Below are 9,986 nucleotides of genomic sequence, written 5' to 3' on the forward strand. Positions count from 1 at the left end.
TTTGGAAGCATGATGTTCTGTGGGAGAAAGTCACTATCCCACTCCAAATACAATGATGAGCTTACTCTTCCTTGGGGGAACCATTTCAGATGGAAATGAAATGAAAGTACTTTATGGGTGATTTGCAATTTGTCGCCAAGCATATTAAAAGGACGTGGACTTGTGAAGATCAAAATTTAATGAAATTGTTGTGTGACAAATTTTTTCCTGGAGAGATGTAACACACAGCTACTCACCCAGATATGGAGCCCATGAGAGACCAAAGTTCGGGTACCACCAAAGTCCAACTTTGTGAACCAAAGAGTTTTATTGGGGTTATTTACAGGAATATAGGTGAGGGCTTACTTATAGGAGCAGAAATGACTCACAGACAGCTGCATTACCAAGGCCCACCCCAGCATGGGTGACAGCTCACAAAAGCTGGGAACCTGGAGCACCCTGCACAGCCTGTAGATCACTCAACAGACTATGGAAACATCTTCAGGCAGCTTTTGGATGCATGCCCCACCTACCCCTTGCATGTAAAGTGTCACAGCCAGCAGGAGAATGATACACTGAGGTAAGAAGGAAACTCGGTTCAGACTGACTTAGTTTGGTTGTTTTAAATTTCTGGAGTCTGACACCAGGTAATTTATTTTAGATATATTTAAGTACAGTATACTTTTGGAAAGAAAAAACATTTCTTAGTAACAATTATCAATCCCATGTGCACAATAGAGCTTAAGATGTGACTGCACTGGAACTCTTTTGCAAAGTACATGTGACCATGAAAATGGGTCCTATAGCTTAAGGGCCTAGGATCTGGTGTGGTCTCTGAGTGCAGAGGTAATCAGGCTATAAAGTACATTTGGCGTGTCCCCTAAGGATGGTTTGATTGAGAAAGAAAGATAAAGATAAAGGTCTAGGGAGAAAGAGTCTGGGATAAAAACATTCTGGGGGATTTGGGTGACGCCTGGCCCGCCAGATAGCAAAGGTCACCAGATCATTAACAATATCCATTCCTGGCCTTCTGGGTGGAAAACAGGTATCCATGCCCTCCATTGCGGAGACAACCTTGCATGATTGACATTCCTGGTTTCTCCAGTGTTTATCTGTGAGCACTTGTGCCATCTACACTTGGGTGTGTGCCACACCTACCCCTGGGGTACATGCAGCTGCCATTTCCTTAACAAACCCCAAGTCAGTGACCCCTCCTGAAATTCTTGCCTGCAGTGCAAGTCAAGATCCTGGCTATTCGAGAGTGGAGTCCCTGGGCAGAGGCGGTGTCTCCTTAGGTTGTTCAAGGATAAGATCAAGTTGTGCCTGTCCGGCTGCCTCTAACAGACTGCTTAGTGGAAAACCTAAGATGAATAAAGGAAATTATGATTCGTCAAAACATAAACTTAAAACTGGATAGTGTGCTTATCGTGAGGAATTATAGGTCACCATATGCACTGTCAATAAATCCTGAGAGGGAAATAAAAACTTCATGAAATATTTACGAAAATTTTATATTTTCTGATAACATACATGTACCCCCCCCAATTCTATTCTCCTTTCTTTGTCAATGTCAAATGGATGTAAATGGGTTTTTTATGCATATGAGTGTTTTGTTTGCATGTGGGTAGGTATATCCTGTGTGTGCCTGGTACCCACAGAATTCAGAAGAGGGTGTTGGATCCCCTGAAATTGGAGGGATGGTTGTGAGCCAGCTTGTGGGTGCTGGGAATTGAACCTGCATCCTCTGAAAACAAACAAACAAACAAGTGCTTTTACCTACAGACCTATCTCTCCAGTCCCCTAAGTGTGCTTCAGAAAGCAATTTTGTTAGTTCTGCTTCGGCCTCCCTGGCCAGCCGGCCTGGGACGCCAAAGTGGTTACGTCATCACAGGTCGCCAGGCGCCTTTCCATCCTCAGCTGTGCAACAAGTGCGCCCTTTAAAAGTGTCTGTCATTACAGCCCTGCCTCGCTTGCTTCTTGTTCCTCTGCTGCCTGTTTTCTGTCTGTCTGTCTGTCTCTTCCATGTCTTTCACTCTTCCCCTCCCCCTATGAAGCCCTTGCACTAACGCGGTGGTGTGTGCTGTGTTCCCTTAAGGGCATACCTTGGCAGGGCCGGCCGAAGGCACCCACTTCACCACGCCTTCATCCTTTCAAGTTCAAAGGTTCTTAGGCTCATTAATTAAAGAATTTAAGCATGGGCACAAACTGAAACTCAAGGACAATTTTATTAGAGTTTAAAAGAAGTATCCCAGGACAGACCAGCTGTAAAACTCAGTGGCTACCTAGAGGAAAAGAATGGATCCAGTTAGGTCTCCACTTAGGCCCAGGTTTCTACTCTGTTGACCAGGAGATTTTTTACTCTAATATTCTTAAGCCTACTGTATTTAAGCAACTCGTCACACACACACACAAAAATTTGAAATGTATAACTTACTTTGGCAGGTGTGGGGATGTGGGGGTGGGGTAGGGTCTTTAGAATGGATAATGTAATTCTGAACCTTACCCAGGTTCACTGAGGTTTTCTAAGTGCATGCTACTTAAGTAAATGTGTGGTGCTCTAAGATTTATTTTATTTTTACTTGTTTATATATGTCTGTGTAAACATATAGGTTGTGGGTGGGAGTGGTGCCCTCAGAGGCCACCTGGAGTTGTGACCTGCCTGACATGCATGCTGAGAGCTGAACCTGGGTCCTCTGGATGCTTAATCACTAAGCCATCTCTCCAGACACCCTATAATAGCTATAACTTTAAAGCTCCAGTGTAAATTCATAGACAAGCATGAGGCTACAGTCTGACCGAGCTACTGGATATTTGAGACCAGAGTCGGGTGCTGAAACTGTATCTTCCCTGAGGGGAAAAACAAAACAAAACAAACAAACAATCCATAACCTTTTCCTGGAAAGGAAATAAGGCTTCAAGTTCTGGAATCATCTCTGAAATCTGAAGGAAGGAAGAAGGATTTTTTTTTAAAAATGCAGGTTTTGTCTAGCATATAATGTTCTCTTCATATGTATGTGGATATATACATGCACAGATATCCATTGGTCTTTGCTTTTGTGAAGTTGAAAGCAGAACTGAATTTGGAAGGGCTCCTTTAGGATGGGCAGACACCAGTGCCCTCATCATTGCTCCCATCTACATGGTCAGGATAAGGTTCCTAAAATGGAAATTTATCTCCCCAGTGATGAAAATACTTGGTACATTTCAAAGGGAAGATATTTTCTCCCTTCCTATGTATTGAATGATCCCCCCTGCCCCCAAGTAACATAAAAATGCTACAAAGGACTTCCTGCATATATTAACAACACAAAGGTAAATCGCTGGCAACACCAGGATCCCCTGGGATCTCAATCCTTCCATCACGAAAAGCAATCAGAATGCCAAATGTCAAACACGGGTGAAGTGGAGTGTGGAACATTAAAAATACGTATGCCCACAGGGACTGAATTAGGTTGAGAAAATAATTTCATAATCTCTCAGATTAGTTTATAATTAATTTACAGTTTAATATGAAGCAAATGAATTGAAAGTGACTAAAAATATCATTAAACATAGCTGCAGCTCTGCCGGTCTCTTTAATATCTTTGGATCAACGTGAGCTTAGCTGAGCTGGCATTCTCCAGATCCCAGTTCATTCTCAGAAGTGCACTGATTCATTCTAGAATAACAGATAACAAGCTGGCCTGACCTTCCAAAAGAGCAGAATCATTATGGTTACCAATGAGAGTTTTGAGGTCAGATAGACTCCTCCCCCATGTGGTTATCCACTCAGGCTCCTCATCTGTGAAACAGAGACATCAAACAGGATATTGTAAGTCATTATTTATAACAAAATGGGCTATCAGTATTGTTACAGGCATTAGCATTGGAGACCATGGAGGATGGATCTCTCTCTCTCTTGTGATTGACATTGGACTCCACTTCATGTATCCCTGGAGAGATGGCTCAGTGGTTAAGAGAACCTTTTGTTCTTGTAGAGGACCCAGGTTCAATTCCCAGCACCTGCATGGTGCCTTACAATCATCATAACTCCAGTTCAGAGAATCTGGTGCCTTCTTCTGACCTCCTTGGGCACAGGCATGTGAGTGATACACATACGTGCAGGCAAAACACTCATACAGACAACCTTTTAAAGAGGAGTTTGTTTCCCAGGCATGACCTCCCTCCTGTTGAGTGTGGCTTAAGTCCAACATTGGCCTCCACCTACATGTGAGTGGCACTTCTGGCACCATTATGCATATCTTGCCATGCTAGTAATTCCCATGGCTCATAGGTGTTGCAGCTGTCTAGCACTGTTCACTGCTTCCTTTTCTTGAAAGCTTTCATAGTATTTTCTGGAACCATGAAAGTTAAACATCAGGAAAGAGGTTTTCAAGTCAGATCTAACTTAAATCATCAGAGTCCTGTGTCCTAAGTGTGTGGTGTCTTCAGCCATATGGTGCCAGACTCAACCCCTGAGAGGCAACCAAGGGCTATATCAATAATCTGTATTGCTTGGGGAATCACTTGGAATACCTTTTGTGGAAGAGGGGGTGGAAAGATTGTAAAAGCCAAAATACCAGGAAGTCTGCTGGAGAAGTTTCTTCTAGAAACAGAGACATAAACAAAACTACAATAGCAGTGTCCGTGGACATGCTAACCTGGAAAAGGGGGGATTTCCCAGGGTTCTCCCCCTAGACAAAAGACTACAGGTAACTGTTGACTGCTGGGAGGAGGGCTCGTCTCCTTCATAGGTAAGCCCCTTATTGGTTGTTCAACAAAGAATGGTCAGCCCTGACACCAGATACACACAAATAAAAATGGACTCAGAAGATTGTATTTATGTATATTTGAGCACACATTGTATATTTTGTTTGTTTTTGTTTTTCGAGACAGGGTTTCTCTGTGTAGTTTTGCACCTTTTTCCTGGAACTCACTTGGTAGCCCAGGCTGGCCTTGAACTCACAGAGATCCACCTGGCTCTGCCTCCCAAGTACTGGGATTAAAGGTGTGTGCCACCACCGCCCGGCCACATTTATGTATATTTGAGTGTGTGTGTGTGTGTGTGTGTGTGTGTGTGTGTGTGTGTGTGTGAGAGAGAGAGAGAGAGAGAGAGAGAGAGAGAGAGAGAGAGAGAGAGAAATACAGTCAAAGCAAAAGAGGCTATCAACTGGAGAGTGAGAGAGAGACAGGAGATAGGAAAGGTTCAAAGGAGGGTAACAGAGGAGGGCTGGAGGGAGAAAAGGGGAGGAGGAAATGTTGTAATTCTATTTCAGTTTAAAACATTGCTTTAAACAGACACATCATCTTCAATGGTGGATACCTGTATGGCGGTGCAGACCCACAGGACTTTCAACACTGGGTGAACGCTCTTGAAAATCTGGCCATCAGATGATGATGACATGTCCATGTAAGGCCATCAACTGTAAGAAGTATGTGAGTATTGTAAGGGATAGGGACGATAGAGGAGAAGGAGGCTGGGAGGGTTTACAGCTTTCCTGGTGAACTATAATTGATTTGATTTGCTGAGGGCTGAACTCAGGGCTGGTAGCAGGCTAAGTAAGCATGTAACCTCTGAACTACCGCCCCTACCCTAAGAACCAACAGTTTCATTGAGGGGAGATGGTTTAGGAACTCGAGTCTTCTCACTGTGAAAGAATGATGCAGCCATGGAAGGACATGCATACACACATGATAAATGCTAAGAGAGGAGAGGAATTAATAGCCAGGGTTATCAGTCACAAGAGGGTTCATGCAGGAGACAGAGCCACAGCTGAGGGAAAATTGGAGGGGAGGCATGAGTAAGGATGGCCAACAGATGCAAGGAACTGTCAGGCTAAATGACCTGAGTGTTAACCTCTTGTTTAGCATAACTATTTTCCCTACAGAGAGGACTGCTGGAACTTCAGTCGGATATAGAAAAAAGATTAGATGAAGCCCAGTGATTTCAGATGGAGACTGCCTGTTCTATTTGGAGGCAATTTATGTGATACTGACCAGCAGCTCTAGGAACTTAGGTATGATATTCATTGGCTTCAGTGGAATGCATGCTTTGTGCAGTGGAGACAGAAACTTGCTTTAAAAAGCCATTTTGTTCCATCTTGATATAAAGTGAGAGTGAAAGCCAGGCCCCATGATGCTACATGGCTAATAAAACTGCAAAGGCATTTCTGTCTGGGCATAAAAGATTATTTTAAGCATCTTCTCCCAGCTCCTCTGTTACTAAGGGAATCCTGTCTCAGCTCAGCAGTGCAGATGGGCAAGTTGCCATGACGATGCTTCTAGGCCTGATTGGAGTCTAAATGCCACAGATGGAGAAACCACTGTCACCACATGACTCCTGAGCAGCTTGGCAGCCCTCTCCCCATCCTTTGTAGTTGGCTCACTCCCCCTGGACACACCTCAGCTGCTTGCCACACGAGTATGCAGCTATCAGGAAATGACCCTGAGGTCAGCAGCCTGCCCTGTCTGATAGATTCCCCTTTTTCCTAGTCTCGGTTGCTCATGCTTGCCCATTGCCATGTCCTCCCACCCTTTGGACCATCATGTCCTTTCGCCCTTGCCTTTGTCTCTCTAGATGGAAGAGGTACCAGATCTATATCTAGAAAGTTCTTTAGAGCCAAGAAAAATATGGAACAAATCATATTGTCTCTCTTGTAAACCATCTGGACTTAGTCTGAAAGTTTTCACTGGATCACTCTGTCATGGCAGTCAGCCATCATTCAGTCCCTACAACAACCTAAAACCAACCCTACTTATCTTCCTGGACATATGGTGTCTGTGTCTCTGAAGATGCGTGCGATGTCTTCCAGTCCGCATTCTCTTGTTACAGTGTACTTTTGCCCTCTCAAGATGACCATTCCCCTTGAATATGGACCACCAGCATGTGATGACGGTAAAGTCACACCATGTGTCTCACAAGGCTAGGTCAAACTGGCTTACATGAGCCAACCACCATATTGGGAGGAAGCCCGCGCAGAGACTAGACACAGGTTTCAGCCACAAAAGTGGTGTCTACCTATCTACCACCACAGAAGGAGTAAATAAGCCTGAAAGGTAGTGTTGGCTCCCTGCTGACATCAGCCCACATCTTCATTCCAGCCAACACTGAGAAACTACAGGAGAAAGAAGCTATCCTTACTGTGTCCTTTCTACAATCCTGGCAAAGAGAATCCATTCAGATAATACAGCAATGGTTGTTCTGTGCCCGAAAACTCTGGTTGGTTTATTGTTTTGTAGGAATTGTGTTCCCTTTATTTATAATGTCCTTTCTCTACTCCTAGGAAACCTTCCTCTTCCCAAAAGGAATAATTCACATTACCTCCTCTATGAGAATCCTTTTCAAAAGTTTGTACATCTCTACCTGGACATGCACTTTTTTGTCTGTTTGCTTCCCTCATCTTCCCTGCTATGAGCTCCTCTTGTACTGATGATTTTTATCCCAATGTTTCAGAGCAGAAACTGAGTGGCAAAGCTGCAATTGTTGTTTAGTTAAGTGGGAAAGTTACCTATTCTTTTGGTATAGGTACTATGTAATCACAACTATAAGTGGTGATCACTGTGATAATGGCCTGGCACCAGGAGGGAGACAAGCCAGATGGCCTCAAATGAAGGCATGTGGTCCACTGGTATGTGATGTTCTGTTTTCTGTCGCTAACATCTTTAGAACAGTAAAAAAATTTAAAGAAATGCACATTGGAGTAACTACTTTAAATCTCACAACCACACTAAAAACAACAGAAGGGGACAGGATTCTGGGAAACTTTAAGAACGTGTACAACATGTTTTTTTAGAGCCACACTGGGGGTGGCTTCCTAGGGTTGTTCTGATCATTCTTCCTTTCTCCACCTCACCCTCATCTTTTGTGTCTTCCTCCTCTTGTTCCATTTCCATTCCATTTCCTCTTACTCACTCCCTTCTTCACTTCTTCTTTTCTTTCTCCAAATCAAACATATTTGCATTTGATAGTTTCTGGAAACCCTAAAGTCTGGGACCTGATCTAGTGGAAATAACAATTGTATCCTGAAAGTATGCTGTGAAGTTGCAAATGTGACTTGATCTTTCTGGAAAGCACTGACATGAAGCTCCTTTTCTTGGTGAACGAGCATCTGGGGATTTTACACTATGGCTTCTTAGGCTTTTGATTCCAGCCATCAGTGGAATCCCCAAGTCCAACATTTCTTTAAGTGCATTTTGTCTATTCCACTACCAGAGCTATGACCCATCTTTACCACAGCTGTAACAATTTGTAAATATTCTAATTCTCTAAAACTTAGGAAAAATAGAACATGGTCAGGATAGTTTAATTAAAGGACTAAACTAATTCATTAAATGTTTTCAATTTCAAGTATAAGGTATATTATTAAATAATGCATAAATGGCCACTAAAATATAATTGCCTGATAATGAAATTGTTATTATTGTGCAATAAGCCAACCACACAGAACACATCACAAATATTGTTAAGACTTCATGGTAAAACCAAATAGTAGGAACACACAGGAACAGTATATCTAATAAAGATTTGCTTTGAAACTATTATGGTGGTTCTCATTTATGGGCATGGATGAAGTAATTCAGAATTAGAAATGTATTAATTCTTACTTTAATAAGCAAAAAGCTTCATTTCATCAACTCTGGTCTGAATTAGTGCAGTAAGAACCTCAGAACTGTCATAATAAAAAGAGACTGGGCAGATCTTCTATGCTCCAGTGAGAAAATGAAGTCTTACTGAGGCAAAGTGGCCTGGGATCCTGGCATCTTGGCAGTTTCTTAGGAATGGCACCACACGTGAAGCTTGAAATCAGTGCCTGCATTCCCTAAGGAAACCTGTGCTGGGTCTCTTGAGACCTGGAACTGTCACTTAGAAGCACACAGCAGTGACTAAATCAAGAATAATGACAGCTCCTAGCTCCAGGTGTCAATTGGGACAGTAAATTACGATTTTTCTTTGAGTCACTTCAGCAGTGGTGCCTATCATCAGTTTCATTGACAAACCGTCCTCATTATGGATCGGGTAAAACTTGGCACTGGAAACAAAGGTTAACATGAATTCTCTCCCTTATCCTGGTCCATTGCGTGTGATACACTTATTCATTTTCCTTTCTACCCTTAGAGGGGTTCTAAGGCAGGGATGGCAACACAGATGCAACAGAGAAACAGATAAAATGTCTAGGAAAACATCTCTATGGTGACATTACCACAATTTAGACCTTGGCTTTACCACTTATTAGATGAGTAACATTATTTAAGTCATCGTTTCCCTTTGCCTACACTTGGGATAATGATAGAGGTTATTATAAAGATTAAGTGGGAAAAATATACTGAGAAAATGAAAATGAATCCTTTTACCATCCATATTGTTGTTTACAACAGAACATCAACATGGTATTTCTAAAGGCTGCTAACAAAATGATCAACAGTTTTGTCTGTTAATATTCTGACCCGCCCTTTTGAAATCCCGCCCCTTGGCACCGCACCTGACTTAAAAGGGAAAACACCTCCCCTTCCTCCCTCCCACCTCCCCTCCCTCCCTCCCACCTCCCCTTCACACACAAGGTGCGCACCCTGGACCTCTCCCTTCTTCTCTCTCTTTCTGTCTTTATCTTCATCTCTCTATTATAATAAACTCTTCACATGGATACAGCTTCTGGGGTGTGAGTTCCTGGCCGCTGCTGCTGCATGGCATGCATCTGCCCAGCATGTCAACATGTTTCCCTGCATGCATAGAACACCACCCCCAACCCCTCCACCCGAGCGCACGCAAATTCATGACATTGCCATTCATTCTCAGTGCCCAATTTGGTCTTTCTGTCTCCAGAATAAAGATTAAGAAGCCTAATTGCTGAACTGTTTCTAACTCTTCATAGCATCCATTTGAAAAGAAGTTCATTTCCTTGATAGTACCTTAAAAACACCTAGTGTACGCCTAAATCTTGTATTAATCCTCTCTTGACTCATTCCTACACTGACATTCCCAGACATGTGATCCTTCTTGTTGCATTAAGCTAATTAAACTTAACTTCCTA

Source organism: Onychomys torridus, chromosome 7 (assembly GCF_903995425.1).
Source record: "Onychomys torridus chromosome 7, mOncTor1.1, whole genome shotgun sequence".
NCBI classification, from domain to species: Eukaryota; Metazoa; Chordata; class Mammalia; order Rodentia; family Cricetidae; genus Onychomys; species Onychomys torridus.